This window comes from Falco rusticolus, chromosome 1 (genome assembly GCF_015220075.1).
Source record: "Falco rusticolus isolate bFalRus1 chromosome 1, bFalRus1.pri, whole genome shotgun sequence".
NCBI classification, from domain to species: Eukaryota; Metazoa; Chordata; class Aves; order Falconiformes; family Falconidae; genus Falco; species Falco rusticolus.
In genome coordinates this window covers 67,523,303-67,538,549 of record NC_051187.1, presented here as the reverse complement: position 1 = coordinate 67,538,549, position 15,247 = coordinate 67,523,303, and the positions used below count along the sequence as shown (strand labels likewise).

At 37.0% G+C, this 15,247-nt stretch overlaps 1 protein-coding gene across 2 annotated transcripts in view; it reads left to right on the top strand.

The window, feature by feature from the left end:
• TRMT9B (tRNA methyltransferase 9B (putative)) overlaps positions 1-15,247 on the top strand; it is a 121,386-nt gene that overhangs the window by 1,713 nt on the left and 104,426 nt on the right. For both annotated transcript variants that reach the window (XM_037382448.1, XM_037382439.1), the window contains exon 2: positions 4,220-4,270. The gene's annotated coding sequence lies outside the window, so the exon portion shown is untranslated. The remainder of the gene's footprint in view (positions 1-4,219; positions 4,271-15,247) is intronic.

Sequence of the window (15,247 nt, the reverse complement as noted above, 5' to 3'; positions counted from 1 at the left end):
CCACCATTGCCACTTCCAACGATTCCTAAGACTAGATGTATTTTAGCATTTATACTGATGATTCAAGCAATATTGGCAGCTACAGTCAGCTATCTTTCATAATTCCCAATATACAGGAACAAAATACTCTTGACTTTGACAGCCTTGGGGTCTTGAGCTGAAGAGTTGAGTTTTTTCCCATCATCTTTCACTTCAAAACAATTAAAAACAGTTGAAGGGAGTTTGGGGTAGGATGGATGTTTAGGTGGGTAGGGAGCCTGACATACTGTGTTGCTTGTACCAGTTGTAGAAATCTGTTTAGTTAGTCCTTCAGAGTTTGCTCATTCTGCTAGTAATACTTACTGTCACTGTAACCCATCACTGTCTCCTGATGGTTGTGATACATGCTGTTCTCTGCATTCACAGCTGCCTTTATTGTCTTGTCTCCTGGAAACAGGGCTCTTGTACATAAAGAAAAAAAATTGTCTAGGTTCAGGTACACAGAAGATTTATTTTTGCTTAAGTTTGTTCTGTGTGGTTGTAGAAAGTTGTTAGAAGTTCATTAGATTAATGATACAGACTTCCAGTTTGTTCTTAAATAAATGTCAGAAGTATACTGCAAGAATAGAGGGAGTCCTCTGGCTATCGAGTGATTTTGGAACCTGGCATGCTACAGCTGGGTTCAAGAAGAATATAGGGAAGTTCACAGGAAAGAATCTTTTGCATAAAAAGAATCATTTTTGCATCAGGAAGCCCCCAGACAGATCTCTGGAATCTGAGAGACTATCTGGGGAGAAATCTGACTGTATTTTCACCTCATCCTTATTCTGTAGACATTCATTTTTATCACCATTGGAAATACTCAGCATAGTTGGACCTTGGTATTATCCAGTGTGGTCATTCCTGTATCTTTAAGCTACAGTTGATTCTTCAAGCTTTGTTTTTTGTGTATTATTTCACCTTTGTCATATTTACCTAAACAAGAAAAAGTACAACTTTGTAATCTGTCACTGTGTTACTATCAGAATGTGGTAGTTATGTAAGGAGGGGGCAGGGAAGATACGCAACTTTTTATTAGCTTAGATAATATGCACAGCTCCACCACCACTCCATTAAAAATAGCGTGCACAAAAATCTGTTTGGTTTGGGGTTTTTTCCTCTTATAGGGTCAGACAAGAGATACTGTAAAACAAAACCAAACCATGCCATTGTGCAGTTCATGTGGGCCATTTTAAGAAGGACTTGAGGGATTGTCCTTTCTCTTCCTACTATAGCACAGTATTTTACAACTGCTTATGTACTTCTTGGTTGTCCTTGTTCAGGAAGGTACCTACAAAGTACTATGTCTTCAGTACAGTGAGGTAGAAGTACATTCTTATGTTTTTTTAGCTGTTGATTTGATGTTTCTGTAAGCAATTCCTTGTACAAGTAGTGTGTGCAACCCAATTAAACATGAGGTGATGATAAAACAGTTTTAAGTTGTATTTGACCCTGATTTAGGTAAATTGTACCAAATTATTCTCATGTAAGATCTTCAGAAATCAACAGCAGTATAAACAAAATGAAGCAAAACCAACCCAGGCTAAGGGAACAAGAAGTGACAGGCAGTGGACCTAAAAATTAATACCTGCATATGGAAAATCTGGAGCTGAGTCCCATTTTTCCAGTCTGTCTTGACATATATCCCAAGAAAAAGTAGTTAACCCAAAGAAAGTAGTTGTATTCTAAGAAAAATGTGGTAATGGATTTCTGGCTGTTTTCCCTCTTCTTTAACGGTAGCTAGCTAGCTATCCAGCTGTTGTTAACATTTTGCCAAGATGTGTAGCAAAGACAGAATAAAATGTATTGGATAAAGATTAGACTAGGCAAGTAAGAGTCATACTCTAAATAAATAACAAGAAGGTATAATGTTCCTAAGAGCTAACTGTTCTACTATTAACATGTTTTCTTCTAAAAAAAAAAAAACAAACAAAAAACAAACCCAAACAAAAAAAAAAAAAAACCCAAAACCATTAAAAAGGAAATTTCAAACCACATTAAAAAAGCCCAGTTCTTGAATGGCTTTTGGAGACCTTAGCTGCTGATGTTTGAGTCACTTCAGCCCTAGCTAAGAAATAATGAAAGCTCAGAACCAACTTGATTTTGTTTTGTTTCAGTTTGTTCTTTGTTGCTTAGTAGGCTTTTGGGGCTTTAGTGAGATAGTTCTGGCAGGGAGACTTTTAAATGGAAAAATTCTCAGCATCACTGCAATAAAACAAACACTAACCTTTGTTTGTGCAATACAGTGTTGGGCAGAAGTTGGCTTTGAGTCATTTTTTGGGGGGTATGAGAGGCCACAAAGCTGCATTTTCAGCTTGATCTCAAAAGTTAGTTAAGGTGAGCTGAACAGGGTTAGACTGCTACCACTAGCTCTGGCATTTTTGTACAGCACTGCAGTAGGGGTTTTCCAAGGGATCTTAATTCCCTTTGGGAAAATTGGAGCTGTGAGTTCTCAGTACTTTTGAAATAAGGCCCTCAGTGAATTATTTAATTATGTATGCACTAGTGAGTATTAAAAAAAACTAACCACACATAGGATAAACAGTTAACTACATGTTAGAAAGGTAAAGATCTCATTAAAAATAAAAAGGGAGGCAAAGCATAATAGGATCTAAAATACTTAACCAGGTAGAGTAAAGAGAGAGAGAGAGTTTATTGGCTAGATCCGATAAAGGACTTAAATACCTAAAGCAGGATTTAGGGAGAATTCAGGTGCCTAAGTCCAAAAATGCAATCTGAGAAATCTCACACAGCTGCCGCCTAACCCAGGAGATGCCTAAAATCAGAAGGATCTTTCTTGATTTTAACTTTTATCTCTTGAGTGTGCAGCAGCTAGAGCGGTTTAGCACCTGTTTCCCATTCAGCCATTTACAATCCTCAGCTTGCGTCCAAGGGCTTGATTTTGTCAGTATTCTCAGGCCACGCATTCATATTCAGAGAATCTTGGTTTGGTGTAGCTGCTTGCATTTAACATGAACGATGGGGAGATTGAATAGCCTTTTATTTAACAACCTATCTGTTAGATTACTGATATAAGAGCTGGAAGATTCAGTTTGGCTCTGTTTTGAGTGTTCAAACCCATCTCCTCCCTCCAAGTAATCTGTCTTAAAAGAGTGACTGCATGAATTTAAATTATCTTGGGAGAATGAATTAGAGATGAGGATGTGTCACTCCCTGCTGAATGCCTTGTTCCTTGGGATAAATCTCACATATCATTTCTATTCCTACAGACTACAGAATTCTTTGCTTCAGTGGCACAATTTTAACAGGAATGGAGCAGTTGCCTTTGTTTTCAATAGCTCTGTCTCTTGCTGGGTAGGATCACTTTTCTGCCATATGTTGACTTGAATCTTTTTTGTTTTAGGGAGATACACAGCAACAATAGGTTACTAAATGGAAGGTGTTTGTTTTCTGGCTTCCATCTGTTATCTTGGCTGTGATTTAACAGAATACAGCAAGTCCTGCTCCATTTTTTTAACAGAGCGGTAATTAGATCCTACAGTTAAGAGAGGACTCTAGGCTGTGAATTGTAAGCACACTGTGGTGTCTGTGTCTTGGCCTGAGTTAAGTTTCTAAGGGGTTGCAGTAACACCGCTGCCTTTCTTGCAGACTAGCATTAGACAACTGTGGTGCCTCAGGACAGTACCAAACTTCATCATATATACTGTATAGCATATGCAGGTATTTCATGTGGACTTCTAGATTCTTTGTTGGGAAAGGAAAAACAGAAAACTGAAAAACAGTTTGCCATAATGTAATTTTAAGCGTCCAGTTAACTTGTTCCTTTGCTTGTACCAGGACTGAATGTATCCCCTTCTAAAAAGCTACACAGTTGTCACACTTAATATTGTCATGTTTGGATATATATGAGTATGTTTGTATGGATGTTAATATGAACTGCCATTAATGAGTGAGGTTTGGTAAATCTGACAATTATACTTTGGCGTTGTGGAAATACATAGATTGTCCTGGAAACACCAATGAGTGGAGTCACTAATTTCTCTGTTTTCATATTAATTGTATTTTTTTCTTTTCCCATATATGATGATATGTGGTTGTGCGTTCTAAAATATAGCTGAATGTTTCTACATGTGCAGTATGACAAACTTAAAAATCCGGAAGGTTTTATTTTGAATTTCTCCAGCTTAAAAAAGTAATTTAGCTCCAGATATGACATGAGTCATATTTGTCTTTTCTTTAGGAAGAGAATCCTTGGACTGATTGGACTACTTCCTTCTGCCATTGTTGCCTGGTAGGAAAGTCACACATAATCTACAGATTTATGAAATAGCTAAATGTTCAGTGGAATATTTGTCGTATTGATATGTTGTAATTATTCAAATAGTAATACACTTTACAGCATGAAATTCTAAATTCAAAGAGATAGAGAGCTCTGAATAGTCATTTATTCTTGAAGTTAAAGCTCTTAGTACAGGACTGTAATTGAAGCATGAACAAAAAGCAGAATAATAGCCAAGGAAGTACTAAAAAGTCATTAAAGATGAATTTTTTTTAATAAAAATTGCTCACTAAGAAAGTGTGCAGAAAGCAAATAACACAGAATTCTTTTCAGTTTATCAGGTTGTTTTCCTTCAGTTGAAAGTTGTTGACTAACAGTTGTGTTGTGTATACAATTTTTTTTTCTGAGTGTTAATGTATTCACATTAAAGAAAAAGCACAAGCTGATTATTTTTAAAAGAAGGTATAGAAAAAGATAAAGATTGAGATGTGGTCTGTGTTCTAATTTGATATTTAAAGAACAATCTATTTTTGGTATTTTTATGTATTCTGTAATATTTTCTAGTATGTTCCCTAATATATATTTATAAAATCTCATATATCCCTTGCTCTCAAGTTGGACATTTTCCATCTACTTATGATCATCCTCTGAGATAAACTATATCAAGATATATGAAGTTTTGGATATATTTTGCCAAATAGAATTCTCTCTTAATTTTTGATGATTGCTGTTCATTCTTATACAATTAAAAAAGGGGGGGGGGGGGGGGAAATTACAACCATTACATCATATTTGCATTAAAAGTGTGTCTGTATTGTAAATCTAAATCTTAAACCAAGGGACAAGGAAGGAAAAAAGCTTATTACGCTTGGTAAAAACCTTTCTTTTCTGGGTAGTCAATAATAAAAGTGGAATTAAATTGAGAGTTTGAGTTAATTAAAATACATTTCAATAAATGCATATAGAAGTCAGATGATGCTTTGCAGCCTACTTATGGTAGTGGTGAGGAAAAAAGATTGTTACTACTGGACTGGACTTCAGGCTGGAATGAGGTATAATACTATTGACTATGTTTAAGTGCCTTTGCCTACAACCAGAGAGTGTGCATCAGTGCTGCCAGTACTAGATAAATCACAGTGTTTCCACATAGCTAATGATAAAGTTACCAGCCTTTAAAAAACTAAAAGGACCTTGATATAGTTAAAAAAAAATTGGATTTGCTTATTCTTCTTAGATTAACTCTTTAGGATTAGAGGAACAACACCTCCTTGTCTTAGGTATTTCTCATTCATAGAGTTCCTTAGAGTTTGTGTGTATATCTGCTTTTTCCTTATCTAATGAGGGTCCTTCCTTCAGAGGTTTTTAGAGTGCTGGGCAACTATTTCCCCTCAATGAGAACAGACAATACGTGAATTTTTTTCAAAGACTATGAGTAGTTCTCTTTACTAAATGTAGTGTTACATGAAGAAAATCTGAGCTGGACAAAAAGTGATTACTTTTAAATTTAATCAAAGTGGCAGAAAACATTTATTTAATTAAATGACCTAATTAACAATAATTTGCCTCTTAGCAGCAAGATGAAGGTTGCAGTTTATTCTGGCTATTCAGTATCCCCTTTCTGCTTTGGTTCGTACCTATTTACTATTACTTGGGTCTTGTTTGCTTTTTGAACATTAGTAGCATCACACAGCAGCAGCACATTGTACACTCACTATAGGCTGGGATACCACAGCCCCATCTTTTCAGCCTTTCCTACAAGCCTACTGCAGGAAATGTATGCCTTTGTATTGCTTCTGCCAAAGGCAGCAGATGACAGATCTGAATTTGGAGACCTTTAGTTTTTTCAGCAGCACATAGGATCATACAGGAGAGAAATGAGCACTCTCTAATTCTTCATTTTGGTATGAAGGTGTAAAGAATGTTCAGTGTTTCAGTCTCTCTCATACCTTTCTCCTTCACCATATTTATACACCAAGGTAAATGAGTATCTGGTCTTTGGCTGTTGTCCACAAATGATCTATGTAGAGACAAAAGAACACCTAATTTAGTATCATTTTCATTCCCCAAAAAACAATTAAACTCTTTTTCTCCAATGTATGTTGGACATGATTTGTCCATGCAGTGGTACAAAGTTTCAGTCATATGAGTCTAGGCTGATGACATGTTTTCACAGGTGGCTTTGTGGTAAGTAGCCCATCCAGAATGGATTCTGTATGTCTTACATGTTCTGTCTGTTTCATATTATATATATGAGCATGACATTTTAGGGATCTTTAAAAATAAATAATACTATTAATAATATATTAATATTACATTTTTAATTTAATAATTTTCATGTCCCTCAACTCCTAATTGTCCAGGAAGGGTTTCACAAGACCTGAAAGACTGTGATAAGCCCATGCCTATGAGAGGGTTTTTTTAAATACATTTGATTTATCTTCTTACTTCTACCTATGATTTAAAAAATCATTATGCTTTAAGTGAACAGCTTATCCTGCTGTTTTTCAGGGGTTTGCTGGTAAACTGAATCTGTTTCAGGTTTGCATTCTGGCAGGCTGGTGTTGGTAGACCACGTGAGAGCCCCACCTCACACCTGGTTCATGCCTGTTCTTCACTGAAGAGCTGAGAAAGTGACAGCTATTGTTTTGCTTTGTGACACATCGCAGAGCCTTCTTGTTGCAGAGTACTTGGTTTGTGTCCTGGGGCTCTCAGCTGTGGAGATTTGATGAAGGGCTCACTGTGTCAAGTTTCCTAGCTCCTGTAATATTTCATCCTCCTGCTGGTACTGCTTTAACACCCCAATTCCTGGCCATAAATCTAAACCAGAAGTTAACTATGTAAACTAGATGTAGGTATTTATTATTAATTGTAGAAGGTGCAACATGTTTTTCTTTACTGTATTTAAATGTTTAAACTGAAAGAGCATAGATGTAGATTCAGTATTAGGAAGAAATTCTTTTCTGTGAGGGTGGTGAGACACTGGAACAGGTTGCCCGGAGAAGCTGTGGATGCCCCATCCCTGGCAGTGTTTCAGGCCAGGCTGGATGGGGCTCTGAGCAGCCTGGTCGAGTGGAAGGTGCCCCTGCCTGTGGCAAGGGGTTTGGAACTGGATGATCTTTAAGGTCCCTAAGGTCCCTTCTAACCCAAACCATCCTATGATGTATTTTAAAACAAAACAAAAAACCAAACCAATCCCACAAACTTTCTGAGACTTTTTTTGGTACCTGGGTTATCTTGATTAAAAAAAACCCCAACAAAACAAACAAAAAAAAAAACCAACAGTGAGTGGAATACTCTGATGTTTATAGTACTAACCCCTGGGGGCCAACAGGCTGTCAGAATTCTTAAATTCTGCAACATCATTAACGAAATTAATGGTCAGGCCAGTTCCAAGCTTAAAAGCAGGTTATACTGATTGTGGGGCTGATTCGTATCTTAAGCAGAGTAGCTAAGTAAACTGCTAGAGTTAAGTAAACAATAATATATCAGAATGAAAGGTTTCCAAATAAACTGTATGTTGATAAATTACAGCATATCGGAGTCCACGTCAAAAATGGTGAAATGTGAGCAAAGAAAGTGGCAGCCTGTAATCTGATTTATCCAGATGACTGTCATTGAAAAAAGCTTACACTGTAAGAGAAATATTAGGTATTTCAAGAGGGAAATTGAAGTAGAATAAATAATTACTGGAAAGGAGGTGGAAGCAAAAGGGAAGGTAGTTCATTTGCATTTTCCAGTGACATACTGCAAATCTCAGATTACATTTACACTACTAGGACTGAGACATCCCTCTTCTCACTGAAATCACCTCCTTCCAGATGGTGTAAAGCTGGCAAGTCATGGATGTGACTACTTTACTACTTTCTGGTTGTCATGTAAAGCAAAATATAGGTTGTACCATAGCTCAGATTTCCTTGCGTGCACAGTGTCCTTCCTTTCCTGCCTCAGACAAGATTATGAGTGATAACAAGCATGAGTAAATCTGAAACAAATCTTCAGTCTTGGTACTGCTTCCTTTTGAGGCAATGACTACTTTTCTGAAGATCTCAACAGAAAGCCATAATGCTTTTATCAGTTCTTACTGCAAATAAGTTTCTCCCCAGAATGACTGTTTTAAGAAATCTTGCTTTAAAATCATAATTTTAATGTGATGTATGTAAGAGCTAACAATGCCTATAGAAAGATTGATCATTGTTTTTAAGTAAGCACTTGTGCAATGTTGTTGTCTTGGATATTCTGGTCAGTTGATTTTTTTGAAAAATCTGGTTTTCAGAATACTGGGTTTTAGCTTTTGTTTCCACTGTGTACTTCATTCCTACAATTCTCTTGTCATTATCCTATTAAATCAAAATATACACATGAAAATATGTGTATGTACCTGTGAACAAAGACTTTACAACCTTTTTTAAAATAGTTTGCATTAGCTTCTGTTAAGCTAGTGTTTTCTGAAACAAAAACAAAGTAGAGTTTTAAGTGAAGAGAGTAATAAGTGCTATTAAATGTAAAAAAGAAAAAAATACTATTTGCCCCTGTTTTTACTTCTGTCTGTAAAAGTGCTACAGTGTGCTTTTCTGCATTCCAAAAATTTCAGTAGTTTATCTTCCGCGTGAACAGCGTGCTGTGTAGGTCCTAGTTGAGAAAGGCTTTACCCCCTTTTGGTTGTTCGAGCTATTATAGCTTTTCTTAGAAGTGAACAGCTTGATTCCTCATTTCTACTGTCAAACAGAAAGGATGTGCACAGCAGAGCTCCTTGCTGCACCTTTTAGATAAAGGGAGGGACAGGCAGGTGGTGGAGTCACTGGTACCGAGTGGGAGCTGCGGGTTGCAGTGAGCTGGGTCGGTTTATCCTGTGGCCAAGGGATATGTGCCACACTACACAGGGCTGAAGGGCAAACTGGGTGGGCAGCACAGGACTGCTGCACCTACTCAGGGTAACTGCTTTATGGGTCACTAGTTCCTTGATGTATGGTGGATTTCTTCCTGATCAGGATTAATACTGCATATTACAGGTTAAAGGAAAGAAAAGGATCTTTTGAATGGCTTGTATTGTGTATGAGCTTCCCTCCAAAGAAATCAGCATTAATTTCATTAGTATTACCTGTGTTCCTGCTTTAGCCCATATTGGAAACTGCCAGCACCACACTATCAAAGTGTACGTATTGCTTTGGGAGGCCACTGCTATTTGTCCTGAAGCAGAGACACTATCTTGTAGTTCTGTTACTTGGCTTTTGGAGCTAGGAGCACGCCCTACGAAGAAGTCTTTGAAGGTGCTCAAGAAAAATGAAAAATTGTGAAGCAAATTTATGATACTTAAAAAAAATTTCCATTGTTATTTTTGAAAGGTGTTAGGTAGTACTGAATGAGGTTAAGAAGTTTTTTTCCTAAAGCAGTGTCAAATTTCTTTTCTTCTTTCATTCCGCATAGAACAAAAGTTAATCTTTTAATTTTTGCTCACTCAGTTAAGATACAGATGGACACATAAACACACATCCCTAAAATTGGATTTTTAAAATGTATTGTATGTTTTTTAACAAGTGACCTAACATGCTTTATTTCATGTAAATTCAACTCTCAGCATTTTCTGTTTTAGGTCAGTACCACATGGGAATTTTAGAGGGGCTTGATGTGCCTGTTCTGCTGTACAAGCTAGATTCTCTGGCCAGAACTTACTTCTCACAATACAGAAGAAAATTCACAGCTCTCCAGGCAGATGCTGTCTTCCTGCATGCTTGACCTTAGAAGGAATGAACGTTTGAATTCCTGCTTAACTTGGTAAATGTGCTGAGTTGGAGATACATTCAGATTCAGTGTGTAATAAACTAGTTGGAAACAATGTTTCAGATGAGATGGAGGAAACAAAATATCATAGTTTGAAATTACATTTAGTTTTCCCACTAGAAAACTGGCCGTTAACAACTGCATTATTTATCAAAAAATCTTTCAAGCAAGAAACTGAAGTCAGCTCTATTTGCACAAAACTAATGGTCTAAGATTTTAAACAATTTTCTAATTACTTCCCATCACACATAATGTATCGCAGAAGCAATACATGTTTGAATGTAAAAGAACTGCATTTTTGGAAAGTGAAGATAAAGACAAAAATAGAGATTGCTGACTTTCCAAATAATTATTTGGTAGTGAAGTTTTTAAAACGGTATTTTTTTTAATTGAGGAGATTCAGTTTTCAGTGTAACGGTGTAGCTACTGAAAACAACAAAAACAATAAATATTTTTTAGTAACAGGGAGCAACACCTCCATTTTTTAACTGTTTTCATTCCTTTATACATAACTTTTCACTTAGGCAGGAACTTTAATAAATAACTGCAACTTTATATTTAAATCCTTTTGGTTTGTCATCAGTTTGAATTTCTTGAGTACCACAGGGCAGTTTCTGTATAATCCCACAGAAGGCAGTGGAGTTCTGGGTCACCAAAGCTTCGTTCATATGAGAGATTGTGGGCATTTCAGGCATTAGGCAATATGGAGTCCCTTATATTCACACAGAAAAGTATTACTGCAGTTGTACTTGCTTTTAAGCAGCTGACTTTTTGCCCTTTCTCCATCCTTTGGTGGCCTTCAGTTGGGTTGTGTCAGAGCAGAATGGGACATGGCAGCAACAGGAGTCCCTGTGCACTGTTTTGTTCTTCTTGCTCTCCTCTTACCTCACCATTGTATGTGCACAAGTGCTAGAACAATGAAATGTCTGGTGCAGCCACAAACTACCAGTTGCTTTTGCACTAGAGAAATTTCCACTGAAGACTGTCTTTGGGCATAGGCAAAGGAAGCAGATGCCAAGGATATTAGGCTTCTGGGAGCAGTTGCTGTCTATTCCATCTGTGCCAGAGCTGCAGCACTGTGTACAGCCTGTAGCGCCTTCCTTTCGCTGCTTTGCTGACATTAAGGGGGGGAAAGTGTTGGAAAGCACAGAATAATTGCTGTGGAGTTGTCAGTGGCTCTTCCCAGCCATTAATTTCATGCTATCCTCCTTTTCCTCCTACTTAATGGCTTGTGCAGCTACAGAAGTAAAACTTGTTTTCTAAGAAATTGCTCTGACTTTCTAGGCACAGCTCATTTCTTCACCCACCCTCCACCTCTTACATATGACAAGTTCTTTCTGGTTTCTGGAACCTCAAACGGTATGGAAGTGTTACAAGATAGATTTGTTTTTTTAGGGAAGAACCGCTTGCAAAAGTAATAGTAGGAAGTGCTTATGTAGGAGTATGGTGGGAATTTAAATTTGCTCTGACACAGTAGCGATTGACAGTGAATGATGTTTTGAGTGATCTTTTGTATTGCTAAAGTGGAGTTACACTGTTTTTGCAACAGTGGAGATTTCCAAATACTCCCCCAATACATGTACAACTACAAGGTGTCACCGCTGCACAGAAGTGACAGAACGAGAGGCAATGGGCACAAACTGAAACATAAAAAATGTTTAATGTGAGGGTGGTCAAACTCTGGAATGACTTGCCCAGAGAGCTTGTGAAGTCTTCATCCTTGGAAATACGGAAAACCTGAATGCATATGGCCTGAACAACCTGCTCTAGTTTACCTTCCTTTGAACAGAGGGTGGACCAAAGGCCTCCAGCGGTCCCTTCCAGTCTTGACCGATCTGTTATTCTCTTGTTATAAGAAAAGCATGCAGTAATCCTTTTTAAAGTGAAGTGGTGATTCCCTGGAGTATTGTTCTGGCTTCCCACAATTTGTGGTTCAGAGAGTACATTCTGTTGTCACTTTGACGACCTTTAATTATTACAAAGGATGTAAGTGAAAATTACACATGAAAAAAAAGACACCAAAATCATTGTTAATTAATAGATCCAGTTGTATAGTCATTAATTAGAAACATTTTGAGTAGTAATGAGAGAGATTTTGGTTTCTTTGAAGTCTGTAGTTAAAACTTCCATTGACTTCATGGAGCTAGGAGTTTGACACATTACATTTTGTATTTGACTTAAAATATGAACTGAAGCAAAGTGAACAGGTTAGTTATATATTTAAATGTTCTATAAAACCAAAACCTATTATAATAGGAAGTCTGAGTTGCTTCTGCCTCTAACCGTCAAGCAGCTATCTGCGGTCTGCTCTTTGTACAGTCTCGTAATTGCTGTGCACCAGCTATGTGCATTACTTGCTGGCATGGTGATCTGTCTGTTTGGCAGGAAGGGAAAGCTGGGAAGCTTCATTATTCTGTAGAAAGGCTTTTAAATGTGTAGAAGCAGCCTGGGAGTGCACAGTTGAGGAATGGGCTCTTTTATATGACAAGCTGCACTTTGTACTTGGCTGTACAGAGACATCTCTTGATTTTTTGATGTTTGAGAGTGGAAAATACTATTCTCCTGTTTAAGAAATGAAACTGTATGTCTCCCAAGCAAGCATATAAGTAATAGAATAAATGTATTTTCTCACCAAAGGGATAGTTTCAGGAAAAGAGGATTAAAATTCTTGGAAAATCAGCGAGGCAGCTACAAGTGTCAGGTGATTGTATGGCCTTATGTAAGTGCAGTGTTTGGTGTCTAGCCAAGTATTTCTAAAACTTATAGGGCAACTTCTGTTCACATTTAGGCCAGCATAAATCTGAAAGCACTTCAAAAATAATCAGAGAGCAGTGTTTGCTTCTATGTTAGAGCTTTTTTTTGAAAAGAGAAAAAGTCTGTATCAAGTTTCTTTACTACAGGGAATTCCTAAAGGGGATGTTGTGGTTAAAACAGAGGCTTGTGGGAACTGAATTTTATTCCTGCCTTCCTTGTAGATCTCCTGTGCTGTATGGGGCAAGCCATCCTTGTGGCTCCATTTCTGTCTGAACCACACCAAAAGTATTGTGATATTCAAACAATATAGTGTGTGGGTGTTTGGTGGGTACATTAGCTATTTGTTTTATGGCAGTATGTTAAAATAATTTTGTTTGTTATTGTTTTTGTTTCATAGAGGAAAAACTAGTTGAAACTAATAAGGAAAAAACCTTTTAAAGTGAGGGTTTTTAAAAAAAATTTACACCCTTTTAGTCTAGCAGTGCAGGTGGTAATAAGCTGCTTCTGAAGTGAGCCTATCTTAAGTAACTTTTATTGTTTGGTAGATTTTTAGTGTGTAATAATCTTTCAAAGGCTGGTTTTTTTTTTTTCCAGGATAGCATCCAGAATGCAAATTGTGTTTCATAATGTTATTATTCTTGTACATCCACTTTTTTTATCTCATGCTTAGTTTTTGTGCAGTTTGTATCACATTACTTTTTCACTTCAGGTTTGAAATATCTTTAAACTTGGTGAGAGACATAGTACCATAGAATAATTCTCTTTGACTTATGCAAACCTTCAGGTATATAGAATTAGAAAATCAATATCTTACATTGGTAGAGCATTGCTTGAAGTGCTGGAGATGACTGGCTAAATCTGGTGAGTACTAATTAGGTAGAATTTGTCAGTCTATCAATCAGTCAGTCTTACAGATTTTCCTGATCACATGCTGAACATAAACAAAGCAAGAAAGTAGTTCCATTTTGTTCAAGAACTGTCTTCGGAATGATGCTTCTTTCAAAAGAGATTTATGAACTGATGTTCAAACAGAAGCATAAAATGTTTCCAGATGACAACAGGATGAAAGATGTCAGAGAGATCTCAGGAAAGGAAGTCAGAATAGGCAAGAATGTATTTGGAAATGTGTTAGCTTTTACTGAAAGTGCAGATTTGGACATCAGAGAAGTCCTGGAATGCCTGTCAGGCTGTATTCTCTGTCTCCTCTAGGCTTTTAGCACTGTAGTTGCCCACCAGGCAGTATCAGATGAATCATTATGAAAACCAAGTAAGACAACTTTACTGGAGGGAAGGAATACAGAATATGAACCCTTGCTGAAACAGTCCAAGCGCCATCTGTATGTTTTTTCTGATGAATGGCATTATCGTATCTTTCTGTGCCAAATGAGTAGACTATTTTCACCACACAAATACTGTCTACTCCAGCACATGTTACATGCAAACTACCGAGCACAAATTTCAGGGTGATCTTTTCAATGTGAATTCACTCTGTCAGTTGGAAACCTATCTAGCAAGTTCTGGTTAGAAAACTAGTGCCAAAAGAATTGTAGGCCTGTGATGAATGATTGGGTCATCACAACCCCACAGCTTTCCAGGAACTTATAAAACACAACTGCGCTGATCACTGCCAAATTAGTAAGTATATATTAGCAACCAGTTGACTCACAGATAGATGTACAAGCTCAAAATGGATAACAAAGAAAAGAATGATGGCAAATAGGAGGATGGTATGCAAGAGCATTTCAGTGAAGAACTGGAAGAGAATAAAGAAAATAATTAAGATGTTGAGGTATCCTCTAGTGCTTTACAGGGACCATATAGTTCATCTAACCTGGTTTCAGTACGGAAAATAACGCTATTGGTTTATATTCTATTTTATTAATATGAATATGTGTTCTGTACTTGTAGTAAGAACTAGTTTTAATCAATACATAATCTTTATAAAACAAACATTGTTTCATAACAAAATAATTAGCATAGCAAAACTATCCCTCAAATAAGCTTTTGATATTCACAAAGCCTAGAGATCTTTTTTCTTACGTAGTATTGACTAGCTCAGATGTAGCAAGATTCCAGGATCTTAAATTTTGGCTCACTGAGTGGTCTTTCTTTGCACAGTCTGTCTTCCCATATTATAAAGCCTGCTCACAGATTTCCTAAAGCCTCTGTGCAAATCCACAATTTCTGCCAGCTCATGTTTATGCCATGATAATGTGGGTTTAGTGGAATAATGTTAGTAAAGGACCAAAGGCTGCCTGAGTGAAACTCTGTGGAAAGAGAAAATTTATAGAAAAACTTCAGCTTTACATATCCATTAGAGAAAACTGATTTGCAGCAACAGAATATAAATACAGTCAGAGTACATGTTATGAGTATATAAGGGAAACAAAATGATATGTTTGACAGGTATCCTTCCTGGTTTTGGTGCTGTTTAGTGTTTCTTGTTGTTCTGTCTCA